Source organism: Mustela erminea, chromosome 1 (genome assembly GCF_009829155.1).
Source record: "Mustela erminea isolate mMusErm1 chromosome 1, mMusErm1.Pri, whole genome shotgun sequence".
Classification (NCBI taxonomy): domain Eukaryota; kingdom Metazoa; phylum Chordata; class Mammalia; order Carnivora; family Mustelidae; genus Mustela; species Mustela erminea.
This window is the reverse complement of record NC_045614.1, coordinates 41,113,650-41,131,777: the sequence shown is the minus strand read 5'-3', so window position 1 is coordinate 41,131,777 and position 18,128 is coordinate 41,113,650. Positions and strand designations below refer to the sequence as shown.

At 43.0% G+C, this 18,128-nt stretch overlaps 1 long non-coding RNA gene across 5 annotated transcripts; it reads right to left on the bottom strand.

Moving 5' to 3' along the window:
• Positions 1-290: 290 nt before the first annotated feature.
• LOC116579636 lies at positions 291-17,494 on the bottom strand. 5 transcript variants are annotated; one of them, XR_004281356.1, is made up of 4 exons: positions 17,178-17,488; positions 16,189-16,262; positions 13,911-14,024; positions 291-566 (listed from the first exon to the last, which is right to left on the bottom strand). It is a non-coding gene; the product is annotated as an uncharacterized LOC116579636 (long non-coding RNA). The 5 variants fall into 5 exon arrangements; XR_004281354.1 differs by lacking the exon at positions 291-566 and adding an exon at positions 11,360-11,474 and having other exon boundaries at positions 13,911-14,040; XR_004281353.1 differs by lacking the exon at positions 291-566 and adding an exon at positions 11,360-11,474.
• Between the last annotated feature and the right edge of the window lie 634 nt (positions 17,495-18,128).

Sequence of the window (18,128 nt, the reverse complement as noted above, 5' to 3'; positions counted from 1 at the left end):
ACAGGCTTCTGAGGCCTCGTGGACTCAGTGGGAAAGAGTGCCATCATCGATTAGTGATGTCTGCCATGGGTGAGACATGGGGGAACGGCAACCTAAATCCACATAATGCTGAGCCCCATTCTAACAGCGTCGAAGCAAGCTTGCCCCGGCCAAATAGACATAACAATTTCTCTCCAGCACCAATCAGAAGAAATGATGCACAGGCGAAAATTCACCTATCTGATAGCTGAGGCTGAATCTGCTCGGTCAAATAACACATCTTGAGTTACTGCAACCAACCAATGCCTTGTCTTACCGGCTTTTTTTTTTTTTTTTTTTAATAAACATATGCCCACATCCATACTGAGCCATTCTGTTCATTTGCATCCAGTTTCCCACTACAAACATGTTTAAGAAGTGGAGGAAGGCATATTTGTTCTGCTTTTTGGTTTGGTTTCAAGGGTTGGGTGAGGAGCTTGGCCTGGTGGCTGCGATGGGTCCCAGAGTTCCAGAGTTCCAAACGGGTGTCACGATGGCAGGTAACCAAGTCTCCCCACTCTCAGAACTGGTAACTGTGAAGCCTGGACCTGTGGGTAAAGCAACAGAGAGAACATAATCACATTTCGCATGGTACTTTCTCTTCCTCGAAAGAACTAGCAACATGTTTGGTAAATGGCAAAAACAATAAATAAAATGAAACAAGGCTGATTAAAAACATGTTTGTAAACACTCCCTTCTTTTTCACTTAAGCAAGAGACTAGAGCTGGTTTCCTTTGACTTTACCCCAGAATAAGTGTGTTTGGAATAATGCAATAAATGGGAGAAAAAGAGCAAGTGTCTCTTGCCTTAAAATATTAAATGATGTTCCCAAAATGAAAATACTGCTCTATTCACTGAATGTTATGGCAACAGGGTTGTGTTTCACAAACTTCTTTAGAAAGCCTGTTGGCCAAATTCAGTATTGTCGTGTCCTTCCTTCTTTCCTTCCTTCCTTCCTTCGGTTCCTTTCCTTCTTTCTTTCTTTTTTTTTTTTTTTTCTGCTTTCTTTCCAACCCAGTTGTATTCAAGGCTTAGGAGTTGACAGTGGAGTCCACAAAATGCAAAACAAAGAACCAAGACCAAAATAGGTTGTATGCGTGCTTTACTTGAGAGTTTATTTTTGTCCCTTCTCTTTGGATTGCTCTGTGTGCCGTGCGGGAACCAGAGCTACCCTGAGACTGAAATTTGCTGAGAGAAGGAAATCTCCACTCCCAAACTCCTCCAAGACCCTCCAGGAAACCAGTCTTCCCGGGGTTCGCATGTTCGTATGGCTACATGTCAAACTCAATCTGTTACAGGGCGTACAACCCCCCAAATCAGCATCTCAGGAAATGTAGCCTACATCCTGTGGCCATCTGGAGCCCGCTTCACTGAGACGTCTATTTTTCACCGGAGAAGTTGCAGAAAGGGTTAATCAATCACTGTGCCAGTTCAAACACCAAGCCTCCCTCCTACCTCCTGCTCGCAGCCGCTTTGCTCCCCAGCCCCAGAGCCGGCTGAACGAGGCCCCACATCAAAGCTGGAAACTCGAAGCAAATGTGCCAAAAGCCCAAATGGAAGTGGTGGAATTGGAGACGCCTTTATTAAGTGTCACTTCTTAATCCAGCCCCCAACCAGGCGGAGGCGACGACTGTCACACCCAAAGCAGGATTTAGACATGCCAGGTTGGGTGGAGAGTAGGGCTCCCCAGCGAGATTTCTAGTTCCCCCCTGAAAGTTGTTTCTTTGATAACTCACCTTGAGAATGTGGCCGGACCAAATGACAGCAGCGCCGCCTCGCCGGGGTTCCAGAACAAGCTATGCCCTGGTGCCCTCCTATGGACTCCCTCAGAAATGTGCAGGCGGTCGGTCTGCTCTTCCTTCTTGAACATTTCTTGGAATTGGACACAGATGACAATGCCTCCACTGATGCGTAGGTCCTCTGAGAAACTGAGGCTGGTGTGGTTCTGTTACCTTTCTTGTCCTGGTTCTTTGCCCCTTAGCGAGAACATTGTCATTATCCCTTAGGGTCATGAATAGGCATGGTCACATCTTCCAGTTTCCCCATCTCTTGCAAATGGGGGCTTCCCAGTCAGATGGGCTTGAGTGAAAATCATAGCTGTGGCGCGGTGTGCCTGCAGGGCTCACTTTTCCTGGTCTCCACTCTACCCTCTGTAAAATGGGGACAAATCAGCATTCCTTGAGGAATCTGAGTTGCTGAGAAGAATTGTGAGAAAATGCGTGTGAAGGCTCAGGACAGCGTTGGCTGTTAATAAACACTCCATGTAGCTGCTTCGTGACTGTTGTCGATCACATATTCATTTAACAAACATTCTCCAGATGCCCTCTCTGTGCTAGACACTGGCTTAGGCAACTGGTGGCAGTGATGAACAAAATAGGCAAGATCTTGGTTTCCATGGAGTGTGTGATCTCATCAACAGAAAATTTAAAGCACACGAATGAGTAGACAAGAACATGTAGAGGCTACTGTGATAAAGTCCTGAGGCTGGCATATGGAGACTAGGAGCTCTGGAAAGTTCCTCTGAAGATGAAAGGACTGAGTCCAAGATCTGAGTCTCAAGAGACACCAGGCATGTGAGCATTCCAAGCAGAGGCCATGATTCAGGACAGAGCTTGGCATGTAATCTGTGGATAGAGAGAAGGCTGATGTTCTCAGAGCACAGGGAGAAGGACGTGGCAGTGGCCTTATTTCTGTACAAGTCTGAAGTGTTCACAGGACTTAAGGAGTAATTTTGCACTTCACTCCCTACCCCCCTTCCTTCTCAAGTCTGTCCGTCTGTCGCTCAGGACAAGGGCAGAGTTCCTTGATCCATCCCTCTGCCGCCCAGAAGCCCCCTCTGGCATTCATAAAGGCACAGATTGTTTCCAAGAGAAATGCAGAACCTCAGAGCCAAGCAGCTTTGAAATCTCTGGAGGGAAGTTCACACACATGCCAAAGAAGGCAAAGTAGAAACATAACTTTTTTTGTTGTTGTTTCTCCTTTCCCAGAAGTAAAATGGACATTGTGACTGTTACAATACATGGTGACTGAAATCTCAGCTTCATTTTCTTTGGTTTTTCGTGCCTGGTACAAAGGGCTAAACATCCGATTACTATCTGCGTGGCTTTTCTGTGAGGTTCTGTGTGTTCTGACAGAGAGAACACGTCATGAGGAATCGTGTCCCACGACTGGCTTTTCAGTTCTGCACCTTCATCGCTGTGTGACCCTAGTTAATTTACTGACCCTCTCTGAACAAAGCCTCTCTTTCTTCATCTGCAAACTAGAGATCTTAATATTTGTACTGTAAGAATTCTATTAGGCTTAGTAGGCGGAGCACTTAACATGGTCCTGGAAGCAGGTAGAGACCCTCAGCGAGGAGACATTTGAGCAGAACTAACAGTAATGTAAGTCCCTAGCTCAGGGCATAGCAAAGTGCTGCCCATGTGCCAAATCAGGACTATCGCAATTTTTATAAATAAAGTTTTTGGAACACAGCCTCACCTCCTTGTGAATCCTTTGTCTGCCACTGCTTTCCTGCTACCTCAGCTGAGTTAAGTAGTTACAACAGAGGCCACAGAGGGCCCACAGAGCCCAACTTACTCTCTGGCCCTTCACAGAAAAAGTTTGCCCATCTTTGCTCTTGACTCCAAATGTCAATGCCTTTTCTAGTGTTTCAAGATGCCTGAAACTTTGTTCCATGTCACAGAGTTGTCTTGGGTTCTCTGTCGTGACTTGCTCATGGCAGGCCGTTACTACAGTGATTCATTTGAATTAAATACACACACACACATACACACACACACACACACACACACACACATACACTCCTATTTACCAATCTTGGTGTTGCTCAGCCTTTTATTCTTCCCAGAGAGCCTTTCCTTCTGTTGCATTTTTTTTTTCAGACCCTTTCCGTCCCTTTATCTGTGCGGGGCGGACAGATGCTGTAGGTTTGCAGTCACCCACATCACCTTTGCCCTTTGCCGGATCTCATGTTCCTGGGTTGAGCAGACCCTGCTGACCAGCCGGCGCCTGTGCCTTCTATCCAACCCTCTCCGCCCCTCCCCCACAGGTGTCAAACTGTGGAAGTGGCTATTGAGACCTTCTAAATGTCCCCAAGCAAGAATTGCAAATAATAGACCAGCCGGTAGGGGTCAGATGGTGGGATGCTAAGCCAAGCAGCCTGGACTGGACTATCCTACAGTGTCTACCGCCTCTCACCCCCTCCTCCTCCTAATTCCATGTCCCGCCACTTTATTTTATTTTATTTTTTTAAGATTTTATTTATTTATTTGACAGACAGAGATCACAAGTAGGTAGAGAGGCAGGCGGAGAGAGAGAGAGAGAGAGGAAGAAACAGGCTCCCTGCAGAGCAGAGAGCCCAATGTGGGGCTCGATCCCAGAACCCTGGGATCATGACCTGAGCAGAAGGCAGAGGCTTTAACCCACTGAGTCACCCAGGCACCCCCATGTCCCGCCACTTTAGCCTGGCTTCTTCCAGCCCAGACCCCCTGGCCTCCTTCCAGTTCCTCAGTCACCCGCAGGCACTTGCTCTGGCTGTTCCCTGTTGGATACCTTCCCTCAGACAGGGGACCTTCTTTCATGAACCTTCTCCTTGAGTCCTGCCCTGACCACCACACTGAATACTGCAACCAGCCAGCCCTAGGAACATTCCTGCTGGATCTCCCAGAGGGGCTTGAGTTCTCCCATAGCATTTCCGACCTTCTGCCGTACTCTACTGCGCACTTATTATGCTCATTGTCATCTCCCCCATCATAGTCCCCAAGAGCAGGGACCGTGATGTGCTTTGCTCCTTGCTCTATTCCAATTGAGCCCAGAACTTACATATTTACTGATTTACCAAACACACTGCACTTATTCTGTGCCTGACACTGTTCTAACCTCTTTAAACATACCTACTTACTTAGTGGTAGATACTCAATAAATCCGTCGCAGAATTGGGAGACTAGAGAGAGACAGCAAGTGTACAAGGGTTCTGGAGTCAGACAGAGTGACATCCCCACCATGCCCCTGACACAGTCCTGCTGTGTAACCCTGGGCAAGTCACTTGAACTCTCTGAACATGAGTTCTTTTTCACTGAGAAAAGAGAAATGAGAATTCTTGTTCGAAGAGTTGATGGGAGGGTTAAAGAGGACTTTGTTGGAAAGGTCTGGGTATCATTTGCTGCACAGAGAATGAGCTAATGGTGGTAGCACTTTGGTAGTGATGGTGCCGTGTCACTAAGCAGTCTTGAAGTGCCAGGCAGGCCATGACTTTTTGTTCCTATCACCATCCCTCTTTCTGCAAAGAGCAGCAAGACTTATTAGGATCATCCATAAATGTCAGTTCTTCAAGCCAAATTAAGGAAGGAGAAAAATTTAAGAAAATTTTTAAATTAAATTAAATTTAATTTAAAATTTAAGAAAAATTTTCTTGGGTGACGTTTCCTTGAAATTAATGGGAACTATTTCAAAAATTTCAGTTCTTTCGTGTGTGTGTATGATACTGTGGTAAGAACACTTAACATGAGATCTACCCTCTTAACAAATTTTTAAGTGTGTAATACCATTATTAACTGTAGGCACAATGTTGTACAGCAGATCTCTAGAACTGGGTGACTTTGTATAACTATAACTTTCTACCTATTGAAAAGTTCTACCCCATTTCCTCCTCCCCATGGCCCCTGGAGACCACCATTCTACTCTCTGCTTCTATGAGTGTGATGATTTTAAATACATCTTATAAGTATTTGTATTTGAGATACTACATCTAAGCGTTACAGTGTTTATCTTTCTGTGACTGATTTTCCCACTTAGCACGAGGTCCTCCAGATTAGTCCCTGAAGCCTTGGGTGGCAGGATTTCCTTCTCTGTTAAGGACGAATAATATTCCACTGTATGTATGCTGCCTTTTTTCATACCCTCAAAGAAAACCCAAGAATGAGTAATTTAAATATAAGAAATGGATTTATTTAGCTATTCAACAACCATTTTGTGTATTTATTGATCACCCGATGTGAGCTAAAAGCCTTGTCCCAGAAATTGAGGACACATGGTAATTACTCTACTTTGGGTAACCACTATCCTACAAGTCACACTGGTATAGTGACAATGGATGGGCTAACCACATCATAAGTGTTCTGATGAGGAAATACAGACCCAACAGACATGCGCATCTCCTGTGGTTAGTGGCCACTGATCGTTATCTTTCAAGTCCCATATACTGTGCTGTACACTGGCGGGTATTCATATTTACGGTGTACCTGTGATATACTTTCTATCATTATTCACTTTTTGTAGGGAGCAAACGAAGTTTAAAGAGGTTAAACTCTCTGAGACCAGTTAGTAAGAGACAGAGGCAGGAATTAAACTCCAAGCTCAAGCTCTTTACCCAGGCATAGATCAGTGAGTGGCTGACACTAACTCTTCCTACATATAGTTGATGGGCACTTTCTGAGTTCATTGCCTTTTTAGAATATATTTTCTCATCTGTACCACTGTAAGACCATTAGAAGAAGCAGAAAAGACAATAAACAGAAAGTCATGAGCTAAGACCTAGCCCATGGTATGCTATAAATGTTAGTTCTCATCCCTCTTTCTTCTTAAATACCTTTTTGATTGTAGAGTCCTAAGTGGATGTACAAACATATACACCAAATAATTACAATAATAACAGCTAATATCAGTGAAGTACTCCCTATGTGCAAGGCATGGTGTGAAATTCTTCTCATGGATGAACTTACTGTTATCAGCAAAGTAACCTTTCGGGTAGTTGCTATTCTTATCTCTTTCTGCAAAGGAGACAGAGGCACAGAGATCCTAGAAAAATCTCCCAAGGTCACAGAGCTCTTACAGAGCAGACCAGGATTTAGTCCCTGGTGGTCTGGTTCCCGAGCCTGCTCTTAACCATTCTGTCATCTAAATATCATCCAGAAAAGGGTGGAAGATACCCTTAGAAGTGGTTACTGGTGGTAGTGGTACCACCATTTTTAAGATTCCAAAAACCTAGGTGATTTACTTGTTCTCAAAATAATGCAATAGTATTTATGCATTTATTTTCACACTGGGTAGCTTTTTCTGCATTATTAGCCTCATGTTGCTGATGGTCCCATACATTTCCCTTGTAACATCAGTCAATCTCCCGATAAGGTCTGCATTATTTTTCTTAGAATGTACTCCTCTCACCCCCTCCCCCCACCCCCCCACCATCAGCTAGCTCAGCATGGGTACACAACCAAGTACTGTAAATGGGCCCCCAGATCATTTCAGCAAGCTTGCAACACCTCCCAACAGTTGTAATAGAGCTCATGATTTAATTTTGGAATGAAAGATTGGGAAGCTCTCTCCATACTGCTACTCCCCAAAGCCACTCAGATATTTCTATGTCATTAACTGAAAGTCATGTCCACTTTCTCAATGATTCTGTCCAACTCAATAAAGCATGTCACCCAAATTACAGAAAATACTTCCCATTCTCCCACAGGATTACCCCCAAAAGACTTAAAGACAAGGAAGGAGGAAGGGGAGTCATTCTTTTATGCTCCTTTTCAAAGTTGCAAATCTCAGTCAGGGCCCCCAAAACTTGAGTTACCTCATCTGGACGCCGCTTTGCAAATCAATTGGTCCTTTCTCGGGCAATGAAATATTTGCTTACTTCTCCTAATGAGTGTGGTTTTGCAGACTGTAATTTCTCCACAGCTACATTGCCAGGGCAGGTTTCAACAGAAATATGCAAACAATAAAGCACGACAGGGCACGCAGAGTTGGGTCATAAAATGCACGTCCCCTGTGTGCTGTGAGGCAAGACGCCAGCGGCCTTGTGCCCTCAGCCACCTGTGTGCGATTCCAGCCGATCATCTGTGACTCACTGGAGGCTGATCAGACTGTTTCTGTCCCGAGGCCATTTTATTATAATGTTCGGTTGTGAATTTCATTAAGTTTTACAGTCCGACACGTGTGTGTTTATAACAAAAGCTATCTCCCCTTGTGGGATGACATTTGTTTTTATAAAACAAAAATTAAATCCAAATCTAAGCTTACGGAGGTTTAGAAAAATGTGTGTGAAAAACAATAGGAGATAAATTGTCAGCATTGACCAGCATGAAATGTAAATCAGTGTCCAGGGGGAGACTTCAGGAGCCGTTTCTGGCATCACTCATGATGCCATAGGAAACATAGACAGGGACGTCATGGAGGCGTGCTCTATGGGCCATTGAGTAGCTGGATACTGAACCCAGCCAGGGTCAAGAAACACCCAAGGAGGAAAATACAGAATTTTGCCCCGGCAGCCAAAAAAACAGTATTTCTTTCTTCATTACAGAGGTGGGCAGATCCGAGTTGCCCTCTCCCTCTGTGCTAAGGGAGAGTCAGGGATCCCTGCCTTTGAGCTTCCCGCCTTTCTCAGGGTGATCCTGATTTAGGGGAGGCACAGGGACCCATCAGATACTGTGTTCCCCTCTCTGTCTCATGGTACAGAACAGTTAGGCCTCAAACCCTCTAAGAAACACATACAATGTCCATATCTTATATTTGGGTGAATTGTTGAGTTCAGGAGCTGGCAAATGTTCCTGGTCGGAAGCCAGTATACATAGAGTAAATATATTGAGCTTTCCTGGCCCTGCAGTCTCTCCCCTTAGTCCTCAACTCCGCTCTTATAGTCCAGAAGTGGGGTTAATACAAACATGGAGGAACATGATGAGGTTTTAAGAAGGATTTTTTCTTTAACTGAAATTTGTATCTTATTTATTTTCACACATTACAGAATATTATTTTCTTTTTTAAATGAAAGCATTGAAAAATTTGAAAACCATCCTTGGGTTACAGATTTGGTCTGTACAAAAATAGATTTCGCCTACGGGCCATGGTTCGCTGATCCCTGATCCCTGATCTATCAGAAACCCTGGGGTGGACGTGGGAGATTGCTACTGGGTAACCTGGTAAGCTTTGCTCCTTTGCTTCCATAAGGCTACTTCTCCAGTGGGCTGGAACAGAAACATTCAAGAGGTCAAAAGCCAGTGGCAACTTTCTCATTGACATTCTGATATTTAACAGTATACTCAACCTGGGGCAGGTGGGTGGTACAGTCAGATAAGCCACTGACTCTTGATTTCAGCTTAGGTAGTGACCTCAGGGCCATGAGATTGAGTCCTGCATGGGGTTCTGCCCACAGTGTGGCATCAGCTCGAGATTCTTTTTCCCTCTTCCTCACTCATGCTCTCTCTTTCTAAAATAGATAAATAAATCTTTAAAACATAATATACCCAACCTAAATTATGATTTTTGTGGAGATCACTAAGTATATTTACTTTTGACTTTTATAAAGGTAGTTAATAACTATTGTTACCTCACCTGATCTTTGGCAAGATCTATTTCTCCCTGCCTATGTGGTCCAAAGCCCCATTCCATAAACCTTAAGAAGAGATACAGTTGCTACACCTGAAATCAAGTTAGGGCAAATTCTCTTGTTCAGCCAGTAGTCACTCCTCTCCCCACTCCAAGGGAGAGGTAGTCTCCCCTCACCCCACCCCCTTCTTTTTTTTTTTTTTTTAAGATTTTATTTATTTACTTGACAGAGATCACAAGTAGGCAGAGAGGCAGGCAGAGAGAGAGAGAGAGAGAGAGGAGGAAGCAGGCTCCCTGCAGAGCAGAGAGCCCGAATCAGGGCCTGATCCCAGGACCCTGAGATCATGACCTGAGCCGAAGGCAGAGGCTTAACCCACTGAGCCACCCAGCCCCCCACCTTCTTTGATGTTAGGTTCAACCAGATGACTTAATTTGACCAGTGGAGGAAGAAAGGTGACAGTTCCGGGCATAGGCCATGCGAGGAATGGTGTGTTCCCATCAGCCCTTCAGGATCTTCTGAGCTCCTATATGACATGATTATGCCCGGAAGAGCGGCCGTCCCTTCCGCTTGACCCCAGCATGAGAGACCCCGGAGTCAGCCTCACTTTGACTGACAGCCTCGAGCAGGGCCACCCCAGCTGACCCACAGACTCACAGCTAGAAGCAGGGCTGCGCCCGCCAAGCCACAGTCCAGGGACCCAGAAATGAATGCTTATGGTTGCATGTCCCTGAGATTCGGGGTGATTTGTTTTGCAGCGTAATTAAGGCAATAGTTGACTAAAACACAAGTTAATGGCAGAGCTGAGACAAAACCCCAAATTTCCTAAACCCAACCTGCTTTACTTGCCATTTAACTAGAAGGAAAATAAATTCACAGAAGACAGCTCCTGGCTGTAGGATATCTTGTCGGTGTGGCCTCAACAGTCACCATTTCCAGAACAAGGTAGATTGGGTATTTGTGGGGTGAAATTATTGATGAACCCTATTCTGTGTCAAGCCCCTGAGCTCGCCTGGCATGTGTACCTCTCCTCAACCACGTCCCGATGCCCATGCTCTTGGCTTCCTACGTGTCGCCCCTCCTCCTTTATATAATTTTTGTATTTCTTTTTTTCTTTCTTTCTCTCTTTGTTTTGACTGCCAGCAAAGCTTGGCACACTGTGAGAGAGAAATCTCTTTTTGTTTATCTTGAAAATGGATGTGAGAGAAAAAGATCATCTCTAAGTGGAAAGGCAGTGTTAGAAAGAGAGAAGGAACATACCCTTAAATTACTAAAGAATGATGCAAGTCACATCAGAGAGCACAAAAGAAGCCCTTGGGAAGACTAATGAAATTGGGGGTGTCTAGAAGTTTCCTGCTCATATGCACATCTTCCAACTGTCCAGAACCTGCTCACGTCGTGTTCTTGAAAAGTTGTAAATTTGGTGCTAAGCTCGATTTAATGATTGGCCTAAATAGAGTCGATATTTGGCACAAAGGTTGTATACTTGAGAAGGACAATTCAGAAGAAGAGAAAATGGATTCAGTTGAACTGCCCTATTTTCCCCTGTTGTCATAATAATTTTCCCTGGGCACAGTGGTTTGAGAGGAGAACTTGCTGAGGAAACCATTTGGGTTTTTCCCTGTTGGTTCTGTAGCCATTAAAATCATTTTAAAAAACAATTTCAAAGGGGTGCCTGGGTGGCTCAGTGGGTTAAGAATTTGCCTTCAGTTCAGGTCATGATCCCAGGATCCTGGGATCAAGTCCATTGTCAGGCTCCCTACTCAGCTGGTGGAATTTTGATCAGGATAGCATTGAAAGTATAGATTGCTCTAGGCAGTATAGAATTTTAACAATGTTTATTCTTCTGATCCATGAGCATGGAATGCTTTTCCATCTTTTTGTGTCTTCTTCAATTTCTTTCATGAGTGTTCTGTAGTTCCTTGAGTACAGATCCTTTACCTCTTTGGTTAGGTTTATTCCCAGGTATCTTATGGTTCTTGGTGCTTTGCAGATGACATGATACTTTATATGGAAAACCCAAAAGACTCCACACCCAAACTACTAGAACTTATACAGCAATTCAATAATGTGGCAGGATACAAAATCAATGTGGCAGGATCAAAAATTGAACAGAAATCGGTTGTTTTCTTATACTCTAACAATGGAAAAAATAGAAAGGGAAATTAGAGAATCAATTCCATTTACTATAGTATTAGTATATTCCCTTTAGATTGCTACCAGTTTCCTAGAAGCATCAATAAAGAGCCATAAATAGGGGTCCTTCTAGACCACTAGAATGGAAAGATAAATGGAAAGATAAAAGCCAGAAAAGCATCTGTAAAGCAAAGTTATGCTTTGAGCATAGTGTAACTCAGCACTGTAAGAAAAGAGCAATCTTGAAAATTAATGGTCTCCTTCATCATAAGTAAAAATGGGTCAAGTCTGCTGACTTTCCTGTGGAAGTAAGAAATTATTCATGCAATGTGATCAATTGTCCTCAGTATGACAATAAGGACAGGTAATGTACTGGGTCAAATATTGGGACCTCAAATAAAAGAAAAATGGTGGTTTTTAAGCCTGGGGTTTTTTGTTTGTTGTTTGTTTGTTTTGCCTTTTTTTTCACTTTTTCTTTATTTTTTTTAAAGATTTTATGTATTTATTTATTTGACAGACAGGGATCACAAGTAAGCAGAGAGGCAGGCAGAGAGAGGCAGAGAGGCAGGCTCTCCGAGGAGCAGAGAGCCCAACCCAGGGCTCGATCCCAGGACCCTGTGATCACAACCCGAGCTCAAGGCAGAGGCCTTAACCCACCAAGCCACCCAGGTGCACCTCACTTTTGCTTTAAAAAATCACCAAAGTAAAGATGAGGCCAGCAACCTCATAGCCATTATTTACATCAAAATGAGATTAAAGCAAAATCATTGGTGTGTTCTTGTTGGTTGTGCCTGACACCCAGGTTCCAGGGGGGCAAGTAAAGCCCCAGTCCTCCCAGCAGTCCCCTGACCATGCTGCACTTCCTGGTGTGACTTACACTGATGAGGGCAAAGGGAGGTTTACCTTTTCCTAATTCACACAGACGCCCTCTAACATCACTAAGTCAAGCATCTGCCGTAGGGGATGCCATTTTCCTATTCACACAAACGCTCTAATGTGGGCTAGTGGCCTCCCAAGCCAAAGCAAAGTGATTGCCAAATACTACATTTGAGCAACAAATAATACTTAGAATTCTCACCGGTATTGTCAGCATGGCAAGAAAATCACTGAAGTGTTCATGAAATTGTGTTTTAATTCTGGGCCTTGTCCAACAATATCATGGAGTTCTGTTAACTGAGCAATAGCATTCTTGCTTTTCATCCACATTGTTTTGCTCTGTGGATGCCATACTTTGCTGGCTGAGAAAAGACTGGGCCCAGGATTAGTGACTAATGAAATGGTCCTTTGGAAGAACCTACCGAATATGACTAAGCCCATCTAGTTACACTGCTGGTTTGTTCACTAGGAATGGGCGTATCTCTTTTAAGACCAACCCAGATGAGCTTTTAGTTATGGGCTGTTAAAGGAGTCCCAAATACTGTTAAAGTGGGATTTCTTATATGTTCTTGAAGATTCATTCAGGTTTACTCAGCCTCCTCCTTACCATATCCATAGTCTGGTAGTTTTCTATTTAAATTTTCTCATTGGAATAACCTAACTCAATGGAATATTTCAAATGCAATACAATTAAATGTGATATAACATTTCTTAAGGGCAATTTTATTTAAAATAAGGCCTGGAAATACTAGAGCCTTTTGAATCAGCCGTTCTTGGCAACCTCTTGGCCATGTCTCCTTTCATAATACTCATCTTCATTCAGTCCTTTGTTCTAGAATTTTCCTTCCTGTCTCCAAGTCTCTACACCTACTATTCTTTCTCCCTGAGATCCTCTTCTTTTCTGTCTTCCCCTAATTATTTCCTGTTCATCCTTCACATCCCAGCTCCAGTATGACTTCCTTGCATGACTTCCCTAAATTATTCTTTCCACATTTGATTCATAGCCTGTGTCTTCCATAAGGAGGTCAACAAATCTGTATCTCCAGAACCTCAACCAGGGCCCATCACTGAGGAAACATTCACCAGTTGTTAGGATCTAAGTGTTTTGTGTCTACCCCACAAATCACGTGTTGGAACTCTACCCCTCAATGTGATATTATGGGGAGGTGAGTCCTTTGGGAGTTAATTAGGTCTGATGAGGTCTTTAGGGCCTTCCTTAGAGAAAGAGGGAAAGAGACAAGAGCTGGCTTTCTCTCTCTCTCTCTCTCTTTCTGTCATGTGAGGACACAGAGAGAGGTCAGCTGTCTGCAAGTCTGGAAGGAAACTCTCACTGGGAACTGAAGCTGCCACTACCTTTCTTTCTTTAGAACTTGCCAGTCTCCAAGACTGGGAAATAAATATCTGCATTTTAAGTCCCCCAGCCTGGTATTTTGCTACAGTAGCCCAAGCAGATTCAGACAGCAACTATTTATTGACGGACAGATGAATGTAAGTGTGAGAGGAAGAAGCAGAGAAGGGAAAATTTATCTGAAGGATAAATTAAATATAAATAAACAGATACCTGTTTAGGATTTAGCCATCAGGATAAGATGAGACCAGTAACGGTGAGAGCAGCAGGCAGGAAACCAGTACTTCTCACATGAGTATTCTACATGCCTCCACCAGAAACACCCTGCTGTTAGAGGGATGGCCTCAGCATATTGTTAGACACATGAAAAAGGTTGGAAGGCAGTATTTACTGCATGGATCGCACTTTCTTTTAAGAAAAGTATAATAGAACAACACAAATGTGCACAATAATCTAGAACAAGGACCAGAAGCCATCAACACATTAAGAATAGCTGTCTCGGGATGGTATAAATCTGGACGATTCCTTTCTTTTCTTTTGCTCACCCATATTTTCTCGTTTCTCCACAATTAGCATGTGCCACTTATGGGCACCATATGTCGCTTTCCTCCCACACAGGCTCCATTTTCCCCTCACGTCTACTTTGAGGCAGCCTCAGTAAGTAGCTTTTTGTGTTCTCCAAAAAAGAATCTGCTTAAACTGTGAGCACTGGGGAGCAATGTAAATTCTGTGGAAGTTTTTCAGTGAGGCAAAGAGGATGCTTCTACCTCAGAGCCCACAGTGATGATCTCAAAAAAAAAGGTCCCCACAAGACAGTCTCTCCTATCCAGGCTCTTTTCGAAGTACCCAGTGGGTTTCCCTCTTTCTCATCCCACCCCCACCCTGTGGCTTCTCAATCTCTCTTGGCCCCTTGCCTCGACTCCAACTTCTGATTCTTATAAATGTAAAGTCACTTCCTTCTTCTGCGTGAAAACTTGTCCCGGCCCCACACTTGCTCCAACCCCATAGCCGGTTGAATGTAACTTCTCAGCAAAGGCCACATTTCTTCAGTTAAAAAAAAATCCTCAAACCAGCTGCTGAGAAGACACAATTTCATCCATGTTGTTATGCATAAACAATAAAATTTAAGCCATAATTATATAAAGATGAAAAGGTTTGTGTGTGATTTATCATTTTCCCACAGAGTACTCTATCACTTCCTAGTGAAGACCATTGCTGGCCTTTAAAGCAGAAAGATTTCAATGAAGAACAGAAATATAGACCACAGCCTGATCCAAGATTTTGCTGATCTTTCAGGAACATGATCCACTACACATTGGTCTAGTTATCAAATTTCCCATCATCCTCTAGACATTGGTTTTCAGATTCTCCAAGCTGGTAGAACTTTCGAAAATCTTCTTGGTGGAATTATAGGGCATCTTAAAGGGCTTGGCACAAATACAAAAAATAAATCTACAGAACTCCCTTTTCTTTCAGAAGTCCCCACTGTTGCCTTTTGAGCCTTAAGAAATTCACAGGACCCCGTAAAAAGCCACAGTTCTTAGTAATTGAGCAGAAATAGAAAGGGGCTGAGAATGGCCAAGTTCTAAAGCATTTTCCAATCATTCTAATGCTAATTCACCCAGTTTCCATCCAGAGCTGAGCTGAAGTCAGAATTCCTTTCCTTGTTGTAAATAATCAGATGTAACCTTTGTCAGTTTTCAGTAAAAGCAGCTTTCTCTTAACTATAACACGCCAGGTCCCGTGCTAAAGCTTACCATGCATCCTTCCATCCAATTCTCCCAGTAATCCTTTCCACATTGTACAGATGCCATTCCTGTCACTATTTTATTGGATAACTAGGGGTTAAATTACCTATATAAATTCCCATAGACAGTGGAGGTTGTGTTTGAAGCAGTGGCTGACATCAAATCCACGACTCCTAACTCTTTGAGATATTCCTGCTTCGCCTATAAATTTAAATCTTCTCTGCCTTCCTTGTAGCATATAGCTAGAGAGAATTACATGTTGTCCTTAGAACAGATGCACTAATATTATATTTGCAAGTTTTCTGTTGCTCTGGCCCACTTATTTTTTTAAGTGACCCCTATTAGATAGCAGTTAAACATCTGTGTTTCCAGATGGTTGGGAAGAACATCATGTGTGTTTCAGCCCCTAACACTGGAACTCCTAGAAACCAAGGAGAGTAAATTCAAGGACTGTTATTATGGAATATATTAATATAGCATTCCAAAGTCTTGGTCTTCTGAAATTAAAATTGTCATATCCTGTATCTTTTAGAATGTGTGTATATCTACACAAGAGCATAAAATTGTAATTTTCCCAAAAGATTGTTAAAAGGTATACACTAGTGCTCTATCCTTTCTTAACTCTGTAAGATCAAAAATCTTTAAAATTATTTGTCCTTTAGAATCCGCTGTTAAAACATATAAAGGATAGAACATACAATTTGTTCTACAAGATAGAATTTTATGAATACAAAACTTCTTACCTTTTCATATAAACATGTAGGTATTTTCTTCCAGGTCAGACTCAATTAACCCTCATGACGTCTTCATACAAGAACTATTTGTGATTCAGCAAAAGACAAAACAAAAGTTTTGATGAAAGTGGTAATACTTTGGGGTTTCATTTTGCAAGTACAAACTCAAGGATAAAATTTAAAGGGTATCCTAGTTACTATCCAAAATCTTGACTCCCACTATGAAATATTATTGTCTCACACAGAAATAAAGTACGGAGGGGGGGAATTTTTTATCCTCACAGTCCTTCTAATTTTTCTTATATGTGTGCTTATGGCATCAAAAATTAGATATCCAGAGGTACTTTTTTAGCCCTGCCATCCATCCAATTTGAGTTCCAATTTTGGTTCCACTGGACACTAGCTGTGTGACCTTGTGCAAGTTCTATAACCTCAGCTGCTATGCTTATAAAATAAGGATTATAGAGTTAAAGCGTGGATGAAATGGGATAATATTTTCAAAGGTCTAATGTCCAGCAGACTGCCCAGCACACAGTAAGGGTATAATGCATAGTCACTCTAATGATCATGATCATTTCCAAACTTCCTCTAGTCACTTCTCAATAACTTATCGCCCTCTATGAATGCAAATCCACTAGTCCTACCCTCATCCTACCGCTCTGGGATACACAAAGTTCTGGTCATTAACAGTCACAATCCTCAACATGGTATTGTTTAATGAGCCCTTTGGGTCTTCCTTGGCACTCTAAATTTTCTACTACCCACCTAACTCTTGGGATGAAAATACTATCTCAGGAAGATCTTTCACATCATGCAAATTTCTGAGATACTACCTAATACTAAGTCTTTAGTTTATATTACCTAACTCTCATGAGGCAAGGATTGTTGAGAAAGAACAACACAATACAGATAAGTTTTGATGAGAGAAAAGGACAGGGAAAAGAACTTAGCAAAGTTGGCGTCAAGGGAACACATGTCAGAGGGATCAGCACGCCTACCATTTTATATGTAACAGAAGAGGTTCCTTGTTTCCTGCCTCACCAGTTCAGTGGCTGGGTGTGAGCCCCCTTCTGTTCAAAATCTGGCTTCCCTTCCAATGCTCAGTCACCAGGACCGAGTCCACATCCATTTTCCTCAACACATACACATCAGACCTCATGAACAATTGTATATTATAGTCTCTAGCCCCTGAGAGTAGTACTTTCTGAAATGGTTCACGTGCATGAAAACTGCTTGCAGACCTTGTTAAAATGCACATTCGGATTCGGGAGGTCTAGGGTGGGGCCTGAGGTCCTGCATTTCTAACCACCTCCCAGGTGATGCTGATACAATAATGAGAAAAAGAACTCTGAGCTTCCAGATCACTTTCCTGGTGACCTCATGAGTTCTGACAACAAGCCGGTGCAAAGGGAAGGCATGTACTTCATCTCTATTTTGCAGGTGAGGAGGATAAGGTGCATGGCAGTTAGATGCCCTCTGAAAGTCAGGTGGGCAGACACTCAGTCTGAAACCAGCATTCTTCCAGCGGCACAGTGAGGCCCTCACTTTGATTCTCAGGGCCTTAAGTGTCATTACTGACTTGAGATCAACTCACAAATACATCTTAGAGGAAAGAGAGTGAATGGTGTAGCTAGCTGACTTTTCTCTCTCGTGTTCCTAGATCTGTTATCTATTCCATCTTGCCCGCCTGTTGTCACACTATGCCTCTTCTCTGTTCATAATCTTCACTTTGTGAAAGCATATGGCACAGATGGGCCACTTCACAAACAAATACTTACTGATCTTTCATCTGGGCAAGGCACTGAGTGATGATCTAGGGATAACAGGATAAGATGTGTCCCTGCCCTCAAAGAGCTTTCATGATATCAAAGACCAATGTCTATGCCAATCGCTAAAGTAAAAGGCAAGCCATGGCAGCACGAGACATGATGTGACAAAAGGAATAAGGG